Source organism: Ambystoma mexicanum, chromosome 1p, assembly GCF_040938575.1.
Source record: "Ambystoma mexicanum isolate Mex_15411 chromosome 1p, UKY_AmexF1_1, whole genome shotgun sequence".
Taxonomy (NCBI): Eukaryota; Metazoa; Chordata; class Amphibia; order Caudata; family Ambystomatidae; genus Ambystoma; species Ambystoma mexicanum.
In genome coordinates this window covers 689,155,420-689,182,423 of record NC_090921.1, presented here as the reverse complement: position 1 = coordinate 689,182,423, position 27,004 = coordinate 689,155,420, and positions in this window count along the sequence as shown.

Here is a 27,004-nt window from a genome sequence, read left to right as displayed (position 1 = left end):
GCGTCTGTAAAACTGAGTGAGGGAATGGTCCTAGGCCATGATCTAACCCTGATGGTGCCTCACTCTGTAGATGTTCTACTGAACCGAGCCCAAACGCAACACCTCACTTCTGCAAGGTTAACAAGATATTAATTGATCTTGTTTGCTCCTCACATTCAAATTAAGAGGTGTTGTGTTCTTAATCCGGCTGAACTCCTACCTTTCCTGCAAGATACTACTTGAGGCGATGAAGAGTCATATGATTGTTTGTATACTACTGAACAAGAAACAAAGGGTAGAATTGATTTGAAAGACACTCCTTTGGATAATCGGCAAGGAGAGCTGTTCTGTGATGGCTCATGCTTCAAACTTCTGGATGGTATATCCACAGCTGCTTATGCAATCACCACATTAAGCACGGTCGTGAAAACTAAGAGACTCACGCATAACTCTGCGCAGGCTGCAGAGATTATAGCATTGACCCGAGCTTGTGAACTTTCCGAAGGGCTTGCAGTAAACATATATACTGATAGTCAGTATGCCTTTGGGGTGATTCACAACTTTGGGAGACTTTGGTCAGAGAGAGGGTTCATAACTTCACATGGCACTAAAATCCAACATGGCTCCCTAATAGTACAACTACTCTCAGCGCTTACGCTCCCTGTTCCGTTAGCAGTTATGAAATGTGCAGCACATCGAAAGATTACAGATGACATAGGGAAAGGGAATGTTTTCGCTGATCAGATAGCTAGACAAACTGCTACCGATCCCCTTACGGAGATGTATGTTTCAAGGGAGACTGTAAATGCTTATGCAATGGATGAGGGTGTTGGGTCTGTACAGGATATCCAAGCCGATGCCACGTTAGAAGAATTCAAGAGGTGGGCTGAAGGCTTGGGGAAACTCGATGATGACGGGTGTTGGGTGGACATAGTTGAAGGGAAATGGCAACTCCCTGACTTGTATATAATGATGATGGTCATCATGGCCCATGGTCCTACGCATGTATGTGCCCAGAAAATGACAAAAATGTTAGAGAAAGTGTGGGCAAATGACAAAATTTTGAAAATGCCCAGCGCTACGTCCAGGATTGCATGATTCGCCTACAACGCAATGTGGGAAAGGGGACAGTAACTCCAAGGGGAAGTTTTGGGCCACTCTCTGTCCCCTTTGAAGTTATCCACTTTGACTTTATCGAAATGGAACGATGTGACAATAAAAAGTATGTGCTGGTGGTCATCTGTGCTTTTAGTAAATGGGTTGAGGCTTTCCCAGTTAAAGATGCTTCAGCCATGACTACTGCGAAAGCCATGTTAAAGGAGTACTTCCCGCGGTTCGGGCTAACAAGAGTTATCTGGTCGGACAATGGTCCACATTTTGTCGCTGCTGTAATTCTGCAGATATGTGCGGCATTACAGATCGACAAACGGTTCCATTCGGCCAGACATGCTCAGAGCGCCGGACTAGTAGAAAGATATAACGGTATCATCAAGAACAAGCTCGCTAAGACGTGTGCCGGCACCAAACTAAAATGGCCGGACACCTTACCGATCGTGTTATTATCCATGCATACAACCCCTCAAACTAAGACTGGGCCCTCTCCATTTGAGGTGGCAATGGGGAGACCTACCAATATCTGGAACCTTCCTAAATGCAATTCATTGAGAAACGTTGAAAATGTATTACTTTCAGATTATTGCAGCCAGTTGACTAAAAACCTGTGTTTGATTTATCACCAAGTACGAGAAGCTTTACCCGGCCGATACGAGGGCCCGGGCCACAGTATACGGCCTGGAAGTTGGGTGCTCATCAAGGTATTCCTGCCTTGCGTCTCGCTGGCGTGGCCCGTTCCAAGTCCTGTTGGTCACCCAAACAGCGGTGCGGGTCTCTGGAAGAAAGAACTGGATCCATGCGTCCCATGTTAAGAAGCTTCCTCACCCAGTGCCACACGTTACAGAAGAAACAGAACCCCTCGCTAATGCTGCAACCAACGATCCCAAAGCAGTAAATAGCGCCGAGAGTGTGTCGGAGAATCTCTCTGAGCCCATGAGGCTTGGGGAAGCAGCCATTTTGTCTCCACACTCTCCAAAAGTTTTGCATCCGGAAACTGCTGTTTCAAATTCAGCATCTTCACTTGTTTATGATACGTTGCTTCCAACAGGAAGTGAGGACACATTGTTTCCAGATCAATCAGTACCGAGAAAAGTAAGGTACAATCTGCGTCCAAGAAAATAGACTTACGGCACGGTTTTGCTGTGCATCTGATAGACTTACGGCACGGTTCGGCTGTTCATTTGAAGAAGAAAAGGATCATCGAGGGCTTGTTTTTGCCCAAATTTGAGAAAGGGGATTCTGTTTGCTAGGATTGTGGAAGGACTAAGAAGTCGCGCGGCCGGGAGGTCGCCAGCAACGGACATTGGGGGTATCCGTCTAAAGACTACAATGCCTGCTACTGCTACCGCTCATATGGGACTTGTAAATGAGGGGGTGACCAACCGGGACAGAGGACAATATGCCTGGGCCCCAAAAACGTATTTCTGTGTTTTTATAATGATATTTGGGTTTTTAATAGTCACTGTCTTAGGAATGTGGTACCTTGAGGAAATGCATCCTTTAGAATCCTTGTTGCCCACTGAAAATATACCTGCTGTTCCTACTCCCTTTGTACATTTGCATACTCTGTCTCATAGGGACTCTCAGCATAAACAAAGGTACCACAATAATACTCAGCTACTTATCATGAATGCTACGCATGCCATTTTTAATAAGTCTAACTGTTGGGTCTGCTCACATTTACCGCAACATAGGGATAAGGGCCTAGGTTGGTATATTCATCCTTTACTTTTGACAACTGCTTGCTATGCTTCTCTTAGAGCACTGTTCTTTGGCCGTTGGAATGATAGCATCTCAGGGAACTTTGATGGCACCAATTTGAATAGTTTTGAGAAACGTGTTTTGACTCCCCTGGGATGCTCGCTTTTCACAAACAGGAGTAAACCTAACATTGCTTCTATTAGGCCTTCTGATAGACTGTCTCGTCCTTTCCAATCTTTGATTTCCTTTAAGATGGCTCCGATAGGCAATAAGGATGCCATGCCTCCTTCTTACACTGTCAATCATAGCCCCGAAACAGTTTCTTTTTGCATACAGAGGAATGGAACTCAGTCAATGGGAGATTTTCTAAGTTGTGCCAACGTTGCAAATTTGACTGGGGAAAACAAACCTCTGTATGTAGGCGAACCTGTCTGTTTTGTCTGCAGTAATGTAGCATTCCCATGGTTGCCCAGGGATTGGCAGGGAACCTGTTATTTAGGGATCCTGTTACCTGGGGTGTTTATAGCTACTACAAAAGAAGTTTCAAAGGCTCGTCCACGGTGGGACGAGAATGGTGACACCCCAGCACAAATCTTGGGAGATATAGCAAAATCAGTTGTGCCATTTTGGGGGCAGATAGCGAATTCCGAAGATATCAGAAGACTAGCGAGAGTACTGGAGAGAACCATGAACCGGACCACGGACAGACTCTATAATATGACATTAGAACAAAAGGCGATAAGACTAGTAGCCCTTCAGAACCGGATGGCATTAGATGTCATTCTGGCTGAACGTGGTGGAGTGTGTAAATTAGTGGGATCCGCTTGCTGTGTTTTCGTATCAGATTCCTCCCCAACCATCTTCAAGGCAATACAGAATCTGCACGTCCTTAGTTCAGAAGTGCATGTTCCCGAGGGAAACTGGGATCTTAGCACTTGGTTCTGGGACTTCTTGCGATCTTGGGGTTGGAAGGTACTTTCGGTCTTGCTGATTATTTTGTGAATCCTGTTGTTTCTTTGTTGCTGTATTCAGTGTCTACCTAGTATATGTTCGATGCTAGGGGGATGTTGCGCACAAGCGATAGGTACGATAGGACATAAAGTGTATGCCCCAGATAAACCTTCTAAATAATATGTGTTGAAAGAAATTTTAGCGAATGACCTAATGGCAATAGATATTTCCGACAGCGATTCAGGGTGCATGGAGTTATTTGCAAGGAGATCCAACGTAGTTTTAGCACTTGGCATAGGCCAAAAGGAGGGTTTGTCAAATGAGAAATTATATTGTGCCTCCTATCGCAATAAATATATGTATATTGGCCTACGCCAAGCTGCTTATAAGTCGCTTGCGAAGAAATCCGTGTTGCAAGGTCCTGACCTTAGAATCAATGTAAGCCGCCATTTTAGGTCAATCCGCCTTTTTAGGTTCGATTTGTAAAGTCACCCTGTGAGTTAAAATGGTGGACGATGTAATTCCAAAATACAACATGGCTGTCTTGACCTCTGTATGTAGCTAATATGTAACTTACCTGCAGGCCACTTGTTGAGGTCGTGAACTGAGACCCTGTCCTTCGTTGACCTGTGTGTAAAGGATTACTCGTGCAATGAAACTAATCCGCGAGCATATGTTAAGAACAATGTATTCAAATACTGAATGTAGAACACTTGTTTAACTACATTGTATTAATGTTTGAGAAGACCTGCATGGGAAATCCCAGAATACACAGTTGCCGTATAGGCTTGTTGATATATGTATTAAAAGCAAACCAGTTATATGCGGGTGTGCAAGACTTGGCATGAACCCTAGATCAGTGATGTATTAGCGGAATATTAACCCAAAGTAGGGCTGGACATTGTGCTCACAAAGAGTATAAAAAACCAATGCATTCTAATGCACAGCGTCTCTCACTGAACACACTGAACCACGCTGGAGTTCGTTGTGTTGCACTGAGGGCCGATAGCTATCTGATTTTGCTCTGTTCTTCGTAACTGGATTCAGTATAAAATAAAGTACTTTGTATGTTCCTTTGTAACCCGTGTTCGGTGTATTTCCTTTTGGGGTACTCAGCCTCGATATTTTGATTTTTGTTTTCACACTTCAATCAGGCTATAGCTTGCAAGAACTTTATGGTCCAGGGTAGGTTTTTTCAGCAGTGGCGTAAGATATGACCTCTTTAATTGGTTCCATGTGAAAAAATCATGGCAAAAATTGCCATGGTAACAAAATATCGCAGCAAAAATGCCGTGGTTTTTGCATCGTAATCCATGTAAGGGATGCAGGGGACACCCCCGCAACCCCTGCTCCCCTTAAATGGTATAATGGGGCACACCGACATTTTTGCCGCAATTCTATTACCTGATACCCTTTCATTCCTATGGCACATAGCCTTGAGCAAGTGATGCATTTACAAACCTCTGGATAGGTTCACTCAATGCCTCTGCATGCTCTTTGGCTAAATATGATGATATAAAACCATACATAAGATTGGTGGGTTTGAGAGCACAAAGAACTTTCTCAATATTTTATTTTCCCACTGGTGAGGGACAAGAGGGTCCTGCTTGAAATTCAACTTGGTAATTAAAGAAAGAAGACCAAGAATAGAGAGTGGAGGCACCAAACTTTTAAACTGAACAATAGAGTGATGAAAAGGAGTGGGGTTAATAGATGGGTCCGATGAGACGATCAAAGTAGGAAGAAGGACACGCCCAAGACAATTTCAGCCAAAGTGGATAGGCTAGACATGGAGGGAGTAGAGCAGGAATATGCAACCCACAGCTTTCCAGATGTTTTGGACCACAACTCCATAGTGCACACCATTGTCTATGCTGGCTAAGTCTGATGGGAGCTGCAGTTAAAAAAAAAACAGAGAGCCAATGGTTGCATATTTCTGGAGTCGAGGGAGTGGTCAGATAGCAGGAGTTAAGTTCAAGGTTGTTGACTACAGAGGACACACAAGTTAAAATCCCTTGTCATGACAATGGAAATGTTGGTGGGAAGCGACTGAAGGAGAAGGTTCAAGGCAGGGAAGAAGGAGATGAGAGGACCAAGGAGTCTATAGAGAGCCAGCACAGTGAGATGAGTAGGAGCGATCTGGCAGCTCCTGAGATTCTGGAACACCCTGAGGGTTGTTTGGGCTATGACACGCATAGTCCTTACGTCCTGGACTACACTCGGTCCTTCTTCCTACTCCGTGCACAGCATTCAGCCCTCCTTTCTTGCACCCAGAGCTACAGCGTCGCTGGCGATTCCTCTCAGGAGTGGGAATCTCTCTCATCTGGATTCCCTCATCTAACTTGAATGAGTTTGTCCCAATCAGGTTCAGTGGGAGAGTTGACAACTCAACACAGTTCTCGCGATCAATCATCACACTCCTAGCCATCTTCTTCGTCCCAGTACTTGTATTACAGATAAATGGAAGGCCAGTTGGATTCTCTTGTGTCTTAGGTATTTTCGTAGAATAAGGTTGGCCTGTTATACAACAGAAGATATTAGCACTGTTTGTAACAAGGGAAGGAGGCTCTGGCTTTGGCAAAGAGAAAGCGGCTGACAAAGAGGAAATATACTGCATTCTCTGTGAATGGTTGTCCCTAATCCCATAAGGGGCTTCCTCTCCCATGCAATCCTCCCCATACTCCACCCCCAGGGGGACTATTATGCTGTGGACAAATCGCTTTGGCCCCATGAGAAAGGTCTCTCCCTAGGGGAGAAGGGTTGACATCCACAGATTTGTCACATCGCTCTCCAAGATACTTGGTCCACAATGCTCATAACTAGACCAGGCGTCACGTCTTTCATACATCTTGAGGCCAAAGGGTGCTTCTTATATGGGCCTGTTAGGCAAGATTGTATGCAGTACCCTTTGGGTGCACTACAATAACCTTGACCTCCTGACAATAGGGACCCAACCTTTGGTATATGTCTGAACTACACAGGTTGGTAGTGTGGTCGAGCAGCCAGGCTTATCTCAAGAGGGGTCAATGTGAGCAGTAATGTTGTGGCACAGAGTTTCAAAATGCAGTTATCCAAATGAACACTTACATTCAAGGTTTCTTGATAAGAACAATTATTAATTTATTTCACAGTCAGTTATGTAAGTCTTCTTTAGAAAGGTAGCAAAACATGTAACACTTAAATATACTTCAATAAAACACACTCTCTTCCTCTAAATCAGATGATACCCATTGGGGATGACACACAGACCCTTACTACACCCTTAGGTGACCTAAATAGCTAGGACACTGTGGACATTGATTTATCATTGGCACATTTAGAGTAATTAGGAGTTTGTGCAAAAGATAGAATAGAGGAATGAAACAAAGATTGACAAATATTTCCGAAACATGTAAGTACTTTCTGAAACCTTCCAATGCAGAGTAAATTAACCCTTTCCTGGGGAAAGAGAATACACAGAGTCAGAGTTAAGAAGAGTCCCTCAGGGAACCAGAACATTCAATGTTAAGGGGGACTGAAGATCTTCTTTGCAGGTAAGTAGAAAGTCACAATGTTTGTAGAAATGTTTGTAGAAAAATAAGAACACTTGAAGTGCCACAAGCTGTGAGGCTTGTGAAAGGCAAAGATTTAGTAACTCTGCAATGTAACCAAGACAGGTCTCAACTGTGAGCAAGCAAGGCTACACAACAAGACGTAAGTTCTCTTAGACTTTACAGTACCTTTGGTTTGAAGAAAATGCTTCCAGCTGGCTTCTGTTCCTGTAAAGCTCTGCAGATCCTTTTGTTCCTGGGCCTCAGTCGTGGGGACAAGAGGGAGGACGTCTGGGGACTCCTACTCTGCAATGGGATGGTCAGTAGCAGCAATGGGCAAACCTCGATTCTGTGTTTCAGCTCCTCACGTCTGACAGCAAATAGCAACACTGCGGTTCTTGGATGCCACTTCAGACTGTCCTTGCTTCTGCGGTACAGCACTCTGTTGAGGGGTCGCAGGCTTGGTCAGTCTTGCAATAGGGAAGTCTGGAGGATCTTCCTAGTGCTCGGGTCTAACTTAAAGGCAACACACACAATCTGGCGGTCCTCTCCCTGGCTCTTCGGTTCCAGCAGCAACTGCAGTGGAAAATGCAACCAGTGGGATGTCCAGATGGCTTACTTTGGAGTTGATTGGTCCCACCAACTCAAAGGGAGAAGTCGTCGTTGCAGGGCTTCTCTTGTCGAGGCGAATTCAGAGCTTCAGCACAGCAGCAGGGCTTCACCGGGCAAACCAACGGTCCACCAGTTGCAGCAGGCTTCTCTTCCAAGTTCTTTTTTGGATTTCTTCGTCCAGTGGTCGACTCTGCCTTCCAAGCCAAAAAGTCTTACCTTTTATGCAGGTTTCTCCCATTCATTCCAGCCTAGCTGTCAATCACACAGCATGGTGGCTGTCCTTGCTGGACAGCCAGCTAGCCAATCACCTGTGTGTGCATTCCTGTAACCAAGGGGATTAAGCACAGGGAGTTTTTCGGGCACCTCCCTTACTTCCTGCCTCTGCCAGACAGACTGGGGTCAGAGGCGAGCTTTACTCGTGAATCCCGCCAAAGACAAAATGAACAAAGAGACCAAACCTGGTTTGGCACGTACAGTAAAACTCAAGAAGGACCTTTCCAACAAGAAATGGCAAAAAAAGAAGACCAGGGTCATTTTGACAAAATGGGCACCCATGGGTGCCTTACCGTGGCTGCGAACACAGCTTTCGGTAGAAACACAATGGTAGTAAAAAGTAAACAACTGCCACCAGCCATTAATTGTAGACAGGGTAACATAAAAATGTTACATGAGAAACAAGACAAAGGGTATACTACGTAACCCTTCCAACACCCTATGGTAAGATAGTGTGTGCTGGGTCTAGAAAGTTACCAAAGGTAAGTAAAGTAAATTTCACTTTACTGCACTTGGAAACAGTAGTTTGTCCTAGAGAAGGTATTTAAACCTTTGGGAAACAACTGAAGGTACTGTGTGATACAATGTAAACATGATGCCTATGGAGTTTGTCAGACTCCAAAGTCAAAAAGAAACACATACAAATTAAATGAGAGATAAAAAGTCCTAAAGTCCAGCAAAAGAGCTGGGGGTCTCTATGGTAGAAGGGAATAATCAATTTTTTGAGGATTCTCCTTAACACTCTGCAAACTGTTTTAAAGGCTTTAATCCATCAAGTAGTTACTAGCAGCCCTGTGAATGGAAGGCATTGTATCAAGGTAAGACAGACACAAGTGACCAAAGTTCAAGGGTGTTTATTGAACTTTCACAAAGGTGTGTAAACGCCTATCTAAACCTAAATCTAAAGATGGGAGGAAGCTACAGCCATCAAATAATAAAGAAGGCATTCCTAGTGGAGTCTTGTCAACATAAAAGGGCCTATAATTAAAAAAATTGCCAATCCTTACCGCTAATTACCAATAGTGTTGGATAATGCTCACGAAAAATAAAGAAGAGTTCACAAAATGATAAGGTAGTATGTTGAGGCTGTTGGTCTCCCCTCCCCAGGTTTTCAGCATGGGACAAGGCAGTTCACTCGAGCATAGCACACTCTCGGGCTTCTTCGGCATGAGGACACAGTTCCATTACCAACATCAGGGCCTTCTGTGCCCAAGTCTCTTACGTTATCAAAGTCTCTTGATTCAGAGAGCCAGATGTACCAAAACCAACACAAGGTTTCTTTACAAATACTCAAGTCAGGTGAGTCACTCATCACTGTGGATCCCCCTCAGCTGTGCTCATATCCATTTCATGCCACAATCTTTAGTTTGGATCCCCCTCTTTCGGGCTCAGATACCTTCTTTCTGAATTAGTCTCCCTCAGGCAGGCTCGGAACAATTTCAGCAATATCTTTTCTCGGGTGACTCACGGCTCACCCCGGATCCGCATCAGCCGGGCTCAGATCCCTTTTAAACAATTAGTGTCCCTCAGACAGGCTTGGATCAATTGCAGAAATATCTTTTCTCGGGTGACTCAGGGTTCACCCTGGATCCCCTCAGCCTAGCTTAGATCCCTTTTGCACAATTAGTGTCCCTGAGCCGGGCTCGGACCAATTTCAGTTCGTATTAGCTATCAAAGACTTCAAATGCGCACAGTGTTTAGCTTGACCCTTTGCAGGACCACTTCGATTTCACAGTTCAGCAATTGTTCACTCTGAGTTGGATACCTATTAGAGACCTTTGAATGAGCACCTATGTGGTGCCGAACCACTCTGTATATGGTATTTACCTTGGTTTCAAAGGTTAAGTCACTCCTTGGATATTCAATCATGTTCACATCTTTCATCCCATATGCCTCATATTCTTCTTTGGAGATTTCTTCATACAATGTTGCCGCTCGCAACCATGGTTCTAACTCAGACCGGTCTGCAGTCAGTCTCCCCGACTCACCAGCTGGGCTGACTTTACTGGCTCTGCTTTGTTGTGGGAGCCAATGACAGTACCATGGCAGCAATCGCTGCTCCCCGCCTTGGCTATCGATGCAGGAGGGCCCTGTGTACCTTCGACACTCTGCACCTTTCTTTAGCTTTAATTCCCGGTCTTATGTTTCTTTTTCTCAAGGGCTCTTGAAAGTCACGGTTCTTCTCCAAAATGGTCTTGCCAGCTTTCTCCTCGTATTAAACTGCCATCTCAGAACTGCTCCTTCCTCGTGTGTTTTGCCTTGCTCAGAGTGTGCTTTCATGATATACCTTTTATCCGTGTGGGGAAGTGTGATGAAGTCAGGTGTGTTTAATTATCAGTAATTGCCTGGCTCTGCCTGACCCTTGTGTTGTGACACGTCAGGTATACGGCTCAGGTGTTAGTCCATTTACTCTCACAGTGAGCTGTCCGTGAGAAAGTGTTCATGTTGTGAATGGGGTGGGGGTTGAGTTCCTAAGTATACTACCTGGTAGGATGGGGAAAAGGTTTTAGAGGAAAGGGGATACCACGTCTCACTGTCGGATGTCCCACTTCCACTCCGTAAAAGACCCCTCATCCAGGTGATCCTCCCGCACTGGTCCACCTCCAGAAACTGTAGCCAAAAGCGATGACTGTGTCCTGGTCACCTGCATGACAGATCCCCGGGACTAGCGGGTGAGATACCATCTGGTTTCTGACATACCTTCCCCTTTGCAAGGCGGATATGACTGGTCTTTGTCCAGGTTCATCATCATTAAGACCTGGGAAAGAAAAGTGATGAGATACATCCAAGGACTCTTGCATTTTCCACTGATTTGTTTTTGACTGTGTAGGTAGAGGTGAGGTGGTGTTATTGGTCTCTCGATAACAATCAACAAACTGGTCTCTAGGGGTTGATTCTAGTTTTATGGGTTCTTTATTCCTGGTATGAGGTTCATGGGATTCCGCCTTTTCCAAATCCCATATTGGAGAGTTTTGGGAATAGTAATTGGAGTGCCAGTTTCCTCGGTTGAAAACTCGCTATAGAGAGCCGGGGGTTCCTGCAAAAGAGTGGAAAATGTAGGGAAAGCCCGATCCATGATGACCAGTTCATGGCAGAAGATATTAAACATGACTCTCCTGTGATGTTAATGTACAGAGGTATTTTGGAGTATTTCTCATTGTCCCCGTGTACACAGGTAACTCTAACTAGAATGGCGTTCTCGAGGTTTGTTGTCATGACCAGGTCAGCTCTTATGGCGGTTTGCTTACTACCTGAGTCAATTAACGCCTTCACTTGTTTCCAATTCACCCAGGCTTTTTCATAGGGGAAAACCGCAGAAGACTGACATAAACATATCCTGAAGGTCTCTAGATATTCTTCTGGTTCTTCCCACTCTTCTCCCTTTAAACAGGCTATTTCTATAGGTTCGGCTTTTGAATTATTCTGACAATGCCTGGCCAAATGCCCAGTTTCTCTACATGAAAGGCAGATAAGGGGAGGTGGTTTGCTTCCCTTAAGTTCCTCACTTTTACTATCTTTTCTATTTCTAGGGTCAGATCTTTTGGTTTCTATTCTTTCCCTCGGTATCATTCCTTGATTTTATATGACCCTCCTTGTTTGTGTACTCCCTGAGGTTGGGTTTGGTGGGTTGGTTTGTAATCTTTCCGTTCCTCACCTCGATGTTCAGAGTGGAAGTGTTTGGCTGCATCTAAGTGGTTTTGTAAAGTTTCAATGGCCATGGCTAGGGTAGGTCGATTTAATTGTAATACAGCCTTTTGCAGAAAAGGGGGAAAGGAATTGGCGAACTGTTCTAACATAAGCATCTCTATCAGTTCTTCTAGGGATTTGTTATTGATCCAGAGGGCTGCAGTATTTTTGATAATTTTACCCATTTCAAGGGGTGTTTTCTCCAGGATTTAATCTAATGGCCCTCAAATTTTGCAGATAGAAGTTGCAAGTTTGACCCACTCTTTTCAATAACCCTTCTTTAATGGAAACAAAGGTAGCTCCTTGGGTAAGATTGAGTAGTTGGTAGGTGGTCTGTAATTCCCCTTTGAACAGGGGTCCCAAATAACACCTTTTTAGGTTTTCTTCCTATCCTAACTGTTAAGCCAATCATTCAAAATTCAGAATGAATTTCCCTAGATCTTCGTCTTCTAAATATGGTTGAAGTATCCCCTGTGGTAGTAGTGATCTGGCTTGCAACTCAACCAATTTCATCAGGTTTTTTTAAGCCTGGCCTCGGCCTGCATTTGATGTGCCACTAACTGTGCAATGACATCTGCTACGTCGGCCATTTCTTCCAGTGGGGTAAGGGTAACTTCTGTGTTTCTTTTTCTGAATGAGAAAGAAAACTGGTTTCGATTCCTTCAGATAAAGTTTCGAAGTCGTCTGATCCTTTTGAATCTGATTCCACCGAAGGGAGTGATTTAGGTAGTTTGGTCTCTAACCCCAGTGGCCCCGTAACTGTTGGTAACTGGGTACCAACAAAGAAAAAAGGTTTGGGAGAGCGGGTAGGTGGGGGGGGGGGGGGGTTTAGAGCACTAGGTCTAATGAAGGTGAAGGCTGGTCGGATTTTCAATAGTATTCGATCCAACTGTTGGATATGATAGAGAGAGTGGAACGTTATATAATAGTACTTGGGATTTGAAAAACAGGTCTTGTTGATTAGTTGGGATATGTAGTTGAGAGAGCAGAACCTCTTTAAGAGTTGATACAAGATCAAAGTCAAGGAGTTCAACAAATCTATTTTCCCCTGCTGGTGGTATGACAATTATCAGCATGGATTCTCAATTTTTATCACTTGACTCAAATCCCTCTCCTAACACAATGGGGGTCATTCCGAGTATGGAGGTAACCATGCTGCTATTAGCGGCATGGCTACCCTCATACCGGGCACCGGGTCCAGGTTCCTTGAATGAGGAATTACCGGGCCATTCCGACCTTGGAGGGCTCGTAATTCCTCATTCAAGGAACCCGGACCTGCTACATCCCCATTCCCATTTGAGCCCCCATAAGGCTCAATCGGAATGGGGAGGATTCTAACAACGGGCCTGTTAATAACGAGCCCGTTGTTAGCATCCTGGTCTGCTTGTGGGACCCGCTAAGGACGCCTGGTTTTACCAGGCGTCCTTAGCGGGTTCCCGCAAGCATACTCGTAATGGGGCGGTAAGGGGTTGATGGTTCGGCATGTCTAAGGAAGGCATGGAATCAATGTAAGAAAGACACAGTGATCACAGTTCAAGGGTGTTTATTGAACTTTGACAAAGGTGTGATAAGCACCTATCTAAACCTAAATCTAAAGATGGGAGCAAGCTACGACATCATCAAATAATAAAGAAGGCAGTCCTAGTGGAGGCTTGTCAACATAAAAGGGCCTTTACTAAAAAACCTATTGCCAATCCTTACAGCTAATTACAAATAGAAGTGTTCACAAAATGATAAGTCAGGATGTTCAGGCCATTGTCCTCCCTTCCCCACGGTTTCAGCACGGGACACGGGGGTTCACTCAGGCCTAGCATATTCTCGAGCTTCTTCGGCACAAGGACGCACTTCCATTACCAACACCAGGGCCTTCTGTGCCCAAGTCTCTTACATTATCAAAGTCTCTTGATTCAGAGGGCCTGATGTACCAAAACAAATGAAAAGTTCCTTTACAAATACTCAAGTCAGGTGAGTCACTCTGAAAGAACAAAGAAATATCGAGGCTGAGTACCACAAAGGAAATACACCAATCACGGGCTAAAAAGATTCACAGATCTTTTATTACTGTACAGTTTACAATGCAAAACAGATAGCTATCTGGCTCCCAACACCTTGCGATGTGTACCAGCCGACAGGGAGAGGCGAGAGAGTGCTGGACAACTAAACATTTGTGCTTTTATACAATTCATGTAATATTGTCCAGCCTCTCTTCAGGTTAATAATTCGTGCTCTAGAGTTCCTTGCCTAGTTCACATACAGATTATACAAAATTATGCGGGTGGGGGTGAGGAACGTGCAGGCAGCGAGATGCTCAAGGGGCCTCAAATACAAAACGAGAACGAACCTCCAGAGACACATGGTGCCCAAGCACCCCATCAAGCGAGATTATGCGAGCCCAACGGGTCAACCAAGGATAGAGATGCCAACTAACCGATACCACTAACACTTTCATCCTCTGCATACACCTCTCAAACTCCAAACCAAACACAACCACAAACCTCTAGCACAACAAACCTCACAAACTTCACCAAACTGCAACAACAAAACAATAAACGCACATAGACTCGCACATCAGTACACGACGACTACCGGCCGCATACACCCCAGGCCCAGCCGACAGACCCACCGGGCTGAGGCTGCCAACAGTACATCACTGCTCTCTTGCACTTTTCCAGCCTCCACCCACTAACTCACCCGCCCTCCCTCTTTCAGAGCCGCCAGAGCGCCAGGGGAACACTCCATGGTGATAGTGCGCAGTACAAATGTCCTTTAACATTAACATTAACATTACATAGGTTTGCATTTCCATGAAGGCACAATGGTGATATATGTTCTCGGATCCATCGGTAAGCCTTGTACAATGTTCCTTTTACAATACAGCTCAACCAATGTATACGCTCGAGGTTTGTTCTTCATTGTTCCAATGTTTATACAAGGACGAGTCTTGTGAGCGCAGACAACACTTAAACAGCAGTTCATATGAAGCACAAGGTCTCATTACTCAGTCTAAACAGTTGGCTCTCAGATAGCCTAAACATTAACAGAACTCAAAGGTCGGAAGGCTTGGTTGCAAGCTGAAAACATAGTCCACCGTTTTAGAACGACGAACACATGAGTAGAAATCAAAATGGCGGATGAATCTTAAAATGGCGGCAAAGTTAACCCAAAATCGGAACTTTGTAACACGGTTTTCCGTGTAGCACGAGTAGGCTTAGGCCAATATAAATACTAAGGAGGCACTACATAATTACTGTTTAACAAACCCTCCTTTTGGCCTAAGCCAAGAGCCTTACTAAAAATATTTGCTTTACTCGTAGCTCCACGTTTCAATGTCCGTACATCCTGAATCACATTCATCAGATATATCAATCGCCATCAAATCCTTAACAGTAATATCCTTAATTACAAAAACATTAGTCATCTTCTCAGGTGTGTGTATTTTTGGTCCTAATGTTCCTACAGTTTGCGCACAACATCCCCCTAACATCGAACATATGGCAGGAAGACATTGTATGCAACACCAACAGAACAACAGAATACCAAGGATAACCATTAAGACTAAAAGAATTTTCCATCCTCAAGACCGTAAAAAGTCCCAGAACCAAGTACTAAGATCCCAGTTTCCCTCAGGAACATGCACTTCTGTACTTAGGACGTGAAGATTTTGTATTGCCTTGAATATGGTCGGGGAGGAGTCAGGTGCGAAAATGCAACAAGCAGATCCCACCAATTTACATACTCCACCACGCTCAGCCAGGAGGACCTCTAACACCATCCAGTTCTGTAGAGCCACTAATCTAATTTCTTTCTGTTCTAGCGTCATATTGTAGAGTATATCGGTGGTCCGGTTGATGGTTCTCTCCAATACTTTTGCTAGTCTCCTAATATCCTCGGAATTCATGATCTGTCCCCAAAATGGCACAAAGGATTTTGCTACATCACCCATGACTTGTGAAGGAGTATCACCGTTCTCGTCCCACCTTGGACGAGCCCTAGAGACCACAGAGGTGCTAGCTACACATACACCTGGTAGCAAGATACCCAAATAACAAGTACCCTGCCAATCCCTAGGTAGCCACGGATAAGCTTCATTTTACGCAAATTAAATAAACAGGATCACCTACATACAAAGGTCTGTCCTCACTAGTCAAGTTCGCAACAGTAGTACAACCATCAAAAGTACCCATTGACTGAGAACCATTCCTTTGTATGCAGAAGGAAACAGAGTTGGGGCTGTGATTGATAGTATAGGAAGGAGGCGTAGCATCCGGTTTGCCTACAGGAGCCATATTGAAAGAGATCAACGATTGAAAAGGTCTAGATAGTCTATCGGAAGGCCTAATAGAAGCAACGTTAAGCTTGCTCCTATTTGCAAAAAGAGAGCATCCCAGAGGCGTCAGGACTCGTCTTTCAAACTTGTTCAGATTAGTCCCATTAAAGTTCCATGAGATGCTATCGTTCCAACGACCAAAGAATAATGCACTTATAGAGGCATAGCATGCAGTAGTTAGAGGCAAAGAATGAATATACCAGCCCAACCCTTTTTTGCCGTGTTGTGGCAAATGCGAACAGATCCAACAATTAGTTCTATTCAGGATTGCATGAGTTGCATTCATAATTAACAGAAGTGTACTATTATGATAACTCTGTCTGTGTTGGGAATCCCTAGGAGATAGAGTGTGCAGATGCACGAAAGGTGTAGACATAGTGGGAACACTCTCAGTAGGTAAAAATGTTTCAAGTGGGCGCACCCCTTCAATGTACCAAAACCCAAGAGCAATTACTACTGTTAGACCGGTTAACATAATTACAAGGAAACAACACGTCCTCAAGGACCATGTATTTTTCTGTCCAATGTCTTTGTTAGCCACACAATTGATCGGTTGCTTCGTACGAGTAGAGATAGCGACAGGCATTGTTCCTCGAATCTCTTTCCTGAATAGTTCCTGCGAAAAACACTGTAGTTCATTTGCTGGTGATCTCCTGATCACGTGATCTTGATTGAAGATAGTTTTTCCCGGTGCCCAGCCACTTACTTATGTTTCAGCGCAAAAGTGGCAAGGGACGAGCTCAACAGTCATTTCCTGTGGGCACAGCCCTGCTGTGCAGTAAGTCTAGTGCCGTTGACGCAGATCGTACCTTAAGACTCCAGGTACTGCGTAATCTGCCAACAGTGTGTCGTTGCTTCCTGATGGAAGTGGTGAAACAGAGGTATCGTTCAAGGGTGCAGAAAGATCAGAAGAAGAATTCAGAGACAAAGCAGGAGTCTCCCCAGGCCCCGCGGGCTCAGGAAGAGTCTCCGAAATACCCTTGATGTTGTTCAAGACTGATTGATCATCAGAAACAGAGCAAGTAGTTTTCTTCTTTTCTTCTCCGTCGTGTGGCAAAGGGAAAGGTATCCTCTTGATGTGTGGCGCGTGTATCCAATGTCGTTTTCCAGCTACTCGTACAGCAGTCTGTGTGAACAACAAGACCTGGAATGGTCCTCTCCAACGCTGTGCGAGGCTGGATGCTCTTTCAAATGACTTTGTGAAGACCCAGTCACCGGGTCGAATTCTGTGACCTGGCCCCTTGTATTTAACTGGGAGGGCTTCTCGCACCCGTTGATAAATCAAATACAAGTTTTGAGTTAACTTGTTACAGTATTCAGAAAGAAGCAAATTCTCTACATCCTTTAATTGCTTTGGCTTGGGCAGGCTCCAAATGTTAGCCGGCCTCCCCATCACAATCTCATATGGGGAGAACCCAGTTCTAGTCTGTGGGGTTGTCCGCATGGACAGTAGTGCTATAGGTAAAGCGTCTGGCCATTTCAAATTACTGCTAGCACAGACTTTGGCGATTTTATTCTTCAAGGTACCATTGTGGCGTTCTACAAGTTCAGCACTTTGAGCGTATCTAGCCGAATGGAACCGTTTATCGATCTGTAATCCCGCGCATACTTGCAGAATAACAGCAGCGATAAAATCTGGACCATTATCTGACCGGATGACCCTCGGCAAACTAAACCTAGGAAAATATTCCTTAAGCATGGTTTTCACCGTTGTCATTGCTGTAGCATCTTTCACAGGGAAGGCTTCAGCCCACTTGCTAAAGGTACAAATGACTACCAGGACATATTTGTAATTATTACAGCTCTCCATCTCGATGAAGTCGAAATGAATTACTTCAAAAGGCACAGAGGGTGGGCCAAAACGACCCCTCGGTGTTGTCGTACCCTTCCCCGCATTATGCTGTAAGCAAACCCTACAATTCTGGACAAAATGCTCAGCAGTTTTTGAGATGTTAACATTCACCCAGACAGATTCTAACATTTTAGAGATTTTCCTAGCACATATGAGTGGGACCATGGGCCATTGTGATCTTGGCGGTGACATATGCATCCGGTAACATCCATCTTCCTTTTGAATTATCTACCCAACACCCATCCTCATCCAACTTCGCCAAACCCTCCGCCCAATGTTTAAGTTCTTCTAGAGTGGCATCGGCTTGAATATTCTTTATCGAGTCAATCCCTTCATCTGCAGTACAAGTGTTTGTGGCTTCCTTCGTAACATACATTTCTGAGTACAAATCAGTAGCAGTCTGTTTAGCTATCCTGTCGACAAAAGCGTTCCCTTTCATTACATCATCTACTACTTTTTGATGTGCCGCGCACTTCATAATTGCTAGTTGAGGAGGAAGCGCTAGTGCTGAGAGTAGCTGAACTATCAAGGTGCCATGTTGGATTTTCATTCCATGTGAGGTCAAGAAACCTTGTTCTGCCCATAGTCTACCGAAGTTGTGAACCACCCCAAAGGCATACTGGCTGTCAGTATATATATTCACTCTAAGCACTTCGGAAAGTTCACAAGCTCGAGTCAGTGCAATAATCTCTATGGGGTGCGCAGAGTTATGCGAAATTCTCTTGGTTTCCACAATCGTGCTCAGTCTAGTGATGTTATAAGCAGCAGTGGATGTACCATCCGGAAGCTTGAAGCAGGAGCCATCGCAAAACAGCTCCCCTTGTGGATTGTTCAAAGGAGTATCTTTCAAATCAATTCTGCCTTTAGTTTCTTTTTCTGTGGTATAAAGGCAGTCATGTGACATTCGTCACTGCAAGCAGTACCTGATAATCTGATCACCAGCGAAAATACATTTTTCAAGAAATTGCTATCTCTACCCTCAGGAACATCATATATGGCCCTCAGGTTGGAATGGTAAACCGGGCAACCAGTCTACAAGGCTTAGATTTATTTGTGGAGCATGTAACAGGGTGGAAGAATGTAGTGGCAGATGGACTGTCTTTCAGTGCCCTTGTGAGAGATGGGTGCGAGTCGAAGGGTGCTCACGAGTAGTTGAATGTTAAGCAGGACCTTCAGGTGGCCATGCTTGTGCTTGAAGATGATTGGGGATCATTCTGTACAGGATGATGTTTATGGCAAGGTGAGGTAATGCGTGTAGGAGGGTTATCACTGTGAAGGGGTGGGGGAAGATTGTGCACCCTATACGAGTTTAAGGATGAAAATGATATCTAAGAAGGATGTTTGCTAAAGGGGCACATGTTGGTTGTCTCTGAAGGGATGCATGAAATCATTTTTTATTTGGGACATTAAGGGCACCTAAGGGTAGGGAAGCCCGACGCATTGACATGAGAGGACTTTTGGATCCCAGAGATGGACACGTTTATAGAAAGTTCTACTGAAGAATGTTGAGTGTTTGACCCCAAAAACACCACCCAGGACATGGCCATTTTCTTGAGAATACCTAAGCCCTCTAAATTTCAGAAGTGCCAGTAATGCCTCCTGGGCAGTGTAATTGATTTATTCTCCAAATGGACATAGGTGTGTAAGGTGCTGGAATAGTATCACATTTCTGGAATTGCCATTTTGGAGAAAAGACTACCCAAGAAATATGCTTAGTGATAATCGTCCTAGCTAAAGTGCAGGGCAAAGCTGGAATTCCTGGCTGACAACAGCAACTCTCATGCCACAACCTTCCCCTGTATCCCGCGCAGGAATTGATCTATTCAACGCTTAAAAAGGGCACTGTTAGATGTTGTTCACATTTCAGGCAGCGCTGGGTGGGACTGGATCAGGGTAATCAGTACAGGATCTCACTCCACTCCAGGAGTTTCCCCTGCAAAGTGTAAAGATAACAAAAGTCCAATACAAAGTTATGTTCCAGTTGGATGGGCAGGGCGTCCATGAGGGAGATCAATGATGAGTTCAGTAGAAGAATCCAAGCGCAAGGGGCAGTGCAGTGCTAAGTGCTAAGTGCTGCTATACTCACATTAAAAGTAAAAAAAAAGGGGGGTGAGGCACGCACTCCAATTCCTGGCCAATATACTACCTGAAGAAAGAAAACATATATAACTGGGTTAAATCCCAAAAGTGTCCAATTCACTGGGTTAGATCGCAATTGTTGCCAAAATGTTCACAGGGTTGGATCCCTTCTGCTGCATTTGTGCTGCTGTTCTCCTCCTCCTAGCGATATCGTGTCCCAACACTCTTCAGGGAGGCTGTGTTGCCTTGCTTTTCAGGTGAATCCAATTAAATTGCTAATGCAGTCTCTAAGGATTATGGGAGCTGTAGTGAAAAAAATGTTGTTCAGTTCAGGTGACCAAGGAAAGACTCTCCTCCAGGAGCACACATCTTACCCTTAGCAGAGGGAGGGGGGAAACCCATAACTATGGTTCTCCACTATAGGGCAAAATATCCCCGGTGCTGCAGCCTCTGGAGTCCGGATCTCCACAAATGACATGTAAAAAAGGGCGGGGGGTGAGGCGCGCACTCCAATTCCTGGCCAAAATACTACCTGAAGAAAGAAAAAATATATAACTGGGTTAAATCCCAAAAGTATCCAATTCATTGGGTTAGATCCCAATTGTTGCCAAAATGTTCACAGGGTTGGATCCCTTCTGCTGCATTTGTGCTGCTGTTCTCCTCCTCCTAGCGCTTTTGTGTCCCAACACTATTCAGGGAGGCTGTGTTGCCTTGCTTTTCAGGTGAATATAATTAAATTGCTAATGCAGTCTCTAAGGATTGTGGGAGCTGCAGTTAAAAAAATGTTATTCCGTTCAGGTGACCAAGGAAAGACTCCCCTCCAGGAGCACACATCTTACCCTTAGCAGGGGGAGGGGGGAAAACCATAACTATGGTTCTCCACTGTAGGGCAAAATATCCCCGGTGCTGCAGCCTGTTGTTCAGTTCAGGTTGTGGAATCAGAAAAAAATACAATATTACGGCTGTTACACCAAGCAAAGGAAAATACACCGACACAGGCTTGTAAAGATTCCCAGAATCTTTATTACAAAACTGAACAGTATTCAACAAAGTACACAAATAGCTATTTGGCCGTCAATACATCACAGAGACCACCAGCAGGGTTCAATGTGAGCAGTGAACAGAATTTCCTAGCTGGACATCGACGTATTTATACAATTTGTAAAAATGATGTCCAGCCTCTTACAAGTTAATAATACATTGGGCTAGGGTCGCGCCAGGTTCACTTTCCTGATTTACATATTTCGTGCATGCGGTTTACTTTTGAATACATTTACTAACACACTCCATTATTCTTTAATTTAACGTTACACTCTTTACGTATCATTTTAATACAGATCAAACAAATGTTTCACATATCGTATTTGGATAGCTTTACTGTTCTTGTATACTTGTAGTTTAACATTGCTGATTCAAGTAATCCCCTGCTCCCGAGGTCAACAAAGGACAAGGTCTACATGACCCTAACATGTAGCCTGAAGGCACGTTGGACATTAACTCTCCTACAGAGGTTGAAGAGGTTGAGGCAAGAACAAGAGCACACGAGACGGCCATTTTAGATTACAGGGTGACTTTGTACAAAACCCCAAAATGGCGGTTCTAACCTAAAATGGAGGCTTGATTCAAGATGGCGGCTTACATCAATTTCTAAGGTCAAGACCTTGCCGTAGAGAGTTTTTCGCGTACAATTTTAAGCAACTTGGCGTAGGCCAATATACGTACAATCGTTACAATAGGAGGCATAATTTAATATTCCAGTTTGACAAACCCTCTGTTTGGCCTATGCCAAGTGCTCACACTACTTCTGATCTCATTGCAAGTAACTCCATACGTCATCGTCCATACACCCTGAATCATTGTCTGACATATCTATTGCCATTAGGTCTGACACCAGAGTTTCTTTTAACACATACTCTTTGGACACCTTCTCTGGGGCGTATATTTTATGCCCTAGTACACTTGTTGCTTGCGCGCAACATCCCCCTAATACTGAGCATATACCAGGGAGACACTGTATACAACAGCAAAGAAACAGAAAACTTCCCAAGATAATCAGCAGGGCCGAGAACAACTTCCATCCCCATGACCGTAGGAGGTCCCAAAACCATGTACTAAATTCCCAGTTTCCGTCAGGAACATGTATTTCTGAACTAAGAACATGTAGATTTTGGATAGCCCTAAAGATCGTCGGTACGTAAACGCAGCAAGCGGACCCCACTAATTTACATACTCCTGCACGCTCGGCCAGAATGACATCTAATGCCATCCGGTTCTGAAGAGCCACTAATCTTATCGCTCTCTGCTCTAACGTCATATTATAGAGTATGTCAGTGGTCCGGTTGATGGTTCTCTCCAATACTCTCGCTAGTCCCCTGATATCTTCTGAATTCGTAATTTGCCCAAAAAATGGCACAAAGGATTTCATAATATCTCCTAGAGTTTGCGCTGGAGTATCCCCTTTCACACCTCGTCGTGGACGAGTCTTCGAAATTTCTACAGTACTGGCAATAAATACCCCAGGTGTCAGGGGCAGGACTAGCCATAGACCATGTACTGTTGGAACTGTAGGGCCAGGGACCATGAAGAAACCCAGACCCAGAAAGCTACTATACTTAAAAAGGCTGTTATGCCCTTTTTGTAGACGTACTGCCGCCCAAAACTACAAATCCCAGCATTTGGCACGCCAGGACTACATTTCCCAGCATGCTCTGCGGACTCGCGAGCCAATGGGAAGCCGCGCTGGGTGTGGCGCGCGAGTGCGCATGCGCAAGCCCCAAGGCAAGGGGCTTGTGCTCGAGACATCGAGGAGAGTGGACGTGTGCCCAGCAGCTCCTCGGAATTCACATGCGAGGGGCCCAGAGCCTCCGGAGGAACCATCCGGCCCCTCGCTTCATAAAGATAAGTACCGCTCAGCCCACGGAGTGTCTGGGACCTACGGGGGAAGCGCAGGGGGGCATATCCCAACCCCTCCAGAGCCCCCTGCGCCGGCACATAGGAGCTAAGTGGGCGGGCTTCGGGGGAAAGAGTTCTGCTCTGTGATTGTGTGCAGGCGAAAGACGATACTATTTGTGGATGTTTTCACGTGTTTTGTCTCGTGGAACATAAGCCGGAAAGGCGCACGAGGCGGGAGCGCATTACAGTGCAAAAGGCAGTCGGTCTGAAGGAAGACCGAATATTGGCAAAATATAGATCCTGGGGGGTTGAAGGCCACGTGCGGCAGCGCACCTCAAAGGAACCTGAAAATCCTTGAATGCACAGAATGCTGAATGCGTGTAGAGTGTGTTTGGGAGAGTGAGAGACTGACAGAATCAGAAGGCACACGCTAATGCTTGTCCTTGTTTTTTCCTTTTAGTGTGCATCTGATCATCTGACCGCAAGGACGTGGCACAGGACTTGACAGCCTTTGTTGGACAGGACTTAAGGACAGAAGTATAAGCTAAGTGTGCTTGTGCATGAGACTTTTGTTCATGAAAATGTAACAGGACTCACATCTTGTTTATCAATCCATGTTTGTTTTAACTTCGTGTTCAGAGGAGAATGTACATGATATGTTGAAGGGCAATGTAGTGTGAAGGGAAACACCTTTACATGTAAAGGTGTTAAAAACACTTGCAGCAACCAGTTCAGGAAAAGTGTGCAGTCATCGTTTATCCTAAAATCCCCAGTCCCATCCATAACCTCTTCCTACCCCTCAATCCGGTTAACCTAAAAATCCCGCTACCTATCCACTCATCGAGCTCCTAACCCTCCTTCCCCGCTCTGGTTACAGAGGTCTGTGTAAGCCTTGACTTGCAGACACTGAGACCATTGAGGGGGTGGTTGGTACTGCTTCGCTCCTGCGCCTTGGACCTGAGCATCTTGACAGAAGCACAAGCCCACGTAATATCAGGCGCCCGAGCGGGGTAGCCAACCCCCGTTACCGTCATGGAGGAGATCGCCAAGGTCTTGCAAGACTTGCAGAGCGAGTTGGCTGCGTCCAGACAGGACTATGCCACCTTGTCCGCGCAGGTGCGTAGTTTGGCAGCCCAAACCGCACCCTTACCAGGTCATGCACCAGTACAGGTGCAAGTCACCTCGGAACCTGTAGTTCCCCTAGCACCGCCTGAGCGATATGGTGGAGATCCGCAGACATTTTCCACTTTTATCACGCAGTGCCGCCTCCATTTCCTTACGAAACCGGCAGCATTCCGATCAAATCAATCTAGGACTGCATTTGTTATCTCCTACCTTACAGGAGAAGCTGCAGCATGGGCAAATCCCTTAGTACAAAAAGATAACACAATCCTATATGATTGGGATGAGTTTCTTAGTGACTTCGAGAAAATATTTAACCGAAGGGCTTCCACCTTGTGTAAGGATCGGGAATTGCTGACTTTGAGGCAGGGGAATAAGGAGCTGGTGACGTATGTCACCCAGTTTAATCGATTAGTAGCCGAAGCTGAGTGGCCGCGCGACAAATGTATGTCCCTATTTTATCAGGGGCTAAGGGATGATATTAAAGACCTTATCGCCCAAGTCGACCCCCAACCTCGAGAATGCTCAGATATGATCGATTTGGCCATGCGGTTGGATCACCGTCAGGCGGAACGACGGGGGGATAGGAAAAAAGGGGAGTCACGTTCAGTAACAAGGTTTGATCAGTCTAAAGGGACACGAGGGACAATGGACAAGTCTGACGGAGATGAGCCAATGCAAATTGGGTCAGTTCGAGGTCCCCTATCCAAAGAAGAAAAAGAACGGAGGAGAAAGGATGGTGTTTGTATGTACTGTGGGAAGTCGGGACATTTCGTTCGCGAATGCCCCACCAAGCCCAAGACTCAGGGAAACGCTTCGGCTCGCCGGTAGTGGGGGTTACCCGGCCGAGCCTGACCATTAGCAGGGCCCCAATTACAGGTTGTCCCAATTTCGCCCCACATGTCTCGTTAAGGGGGTGTCTAGGGTTTCAGGGACTATTAAAGGAGGTCACCATGTTGATTGACTCGGGTGCAACAGGTAATTTCATAGACACCCAGTTTGCAGTCAAGCTGGGTATCCCTACGCAGCAAAAAGCAAAGCCTGAACCCGTGCGCGCTGTTGATGGTACGTCTCTCTGTTCCGGACCTATTACACATAACACTATTTCAGTGACCCTAAGTAGCGGAGATGGGCATTGGGAACATATTGCCTTCGACTTAATTGCTGCCCCGCAATTCGGCCTTATTTTAGGGTTACCTTGGCTGAGAAAACATGACCCTCAGATTCAATGGACCGCCGGATTGGTAGAATGTAGTTCTTCCTATTGTCAGGAGCATTGTAAGCGGCCGATATCCTCGACCCCTCAAGTTGCAAGCATTACGGGTGGTCAACCCGAGGTGCGCCCGGAGGAACTGCCCACAGAATACTCCGATTACATAGACGTCTTTAACAAGAAGGCCGCTGAAACCTTACCCCCACATCGGGTATTCGACTGCCGCATAGACCTAGAACCAGGGGCTACGTTACCATGCAGTCGTATATATGCCTTGACCGAGGCTGAAAACGAGCACCTCCGAGAGTATATAACAGCCAATTTGCAAAACGGCTTTATTAGACACTCTAACTCACCGGTATCCTCCCCTTTGTTCTTCGTACCGAAGAAGTCCGGGGAACTTCGGACTTGCATAGATTACCGCGGGGTGAATCGGATAACCATCAAAAACCGTTACCCACTTCCACTCATCCCAGTCCTTCTAGATCAGGTTAGGGACGCGGTCATCTATACTAAGCTGGATCTTCGTGGCGCATACCATCTAGTGCGGGTGCGCGAAGGTGACAAATGGAAAACCGCCTTTCGAACAAAATTCGGATTATACGAATATCAGGTTATGCCGTTCGGTCTATGTAACGCACCCGCTGCTTTCCAACACTTCCTAGATGAGGTTCTTAGAGAATATCTGGATGTATGTGCCGTTGTGTACATTGATGACATCCTCATCTATTCCCATAGTCTCCAAGAACATATCCAGCATGTACGCGCTGTCCTACAAAAGTTGAGGGAACACCAACTCTATGCCAAATTAGAAAAATGTGAATTTCACCGGACCACAGTGGAATTCTTGGGTTATTACCTAACTCCGACAGGCGTGCAAATGGATCGCAAAAAGGTACAGGCCGTTCTAGATTGGGCCCCACCAGCCAATGTAAAAGACGTGCAATCCTTCTTAGGATTTGCAAATTCTATAGAAGGTTTGTCAAGAATTTCTCTGAGCTGGTTACCCCAATCACGAGACTTCTACGTAAAGGCTGCCCGTTTGTTTGGGACGCCTTGGCTGAACAGGGATTTCAACGACTCAAGAAGGCCTTTACTGATGCTCCGGTACTGAAACATCCAGACTTGTCCCAGCCATTTGTGGAGGAAACTGACGCTTCCAGCTATGCACTAGGGGCTGTATTGTCCCAACGAGATCCTCAGACGGGCCTATTACATCCTGTGGCCTATTACTCGAGGAAACTGCTCCCCGCAGAGGTTAACTACATCATAGCAGATAGGGAGCTATTGGCCATAAAGGCAGCGTTTAGCGAGTGGCGGCATTATTTAATGGGGGCACGTCACACCGTGACGGTTATTACCGACCACCGCAATCTCCAATTTATTAGGACTGCCAAGACCTTGAGTCCGCGTCAGCTGCGCTGGGCCCAATATTTTGCTGAGTTTGATTTTATTATCACTTACAGACCCGGAACTAACAATCGGAAAGCTGACATCTTGTCTCGCTATCCGGAAAAAGTCCTTAAGGAAATAGAAATAGTGTCCCGGCCAATAGTTTCTCCGGAGCGAATAGTGGGCTTACCCACTAACCTTTTCGAGAGTATCCGACAAGAACTCTCCATGCACGATCTGCATCAATGGTGCAAACAAGACTCCCAGCATACCATTAAAGA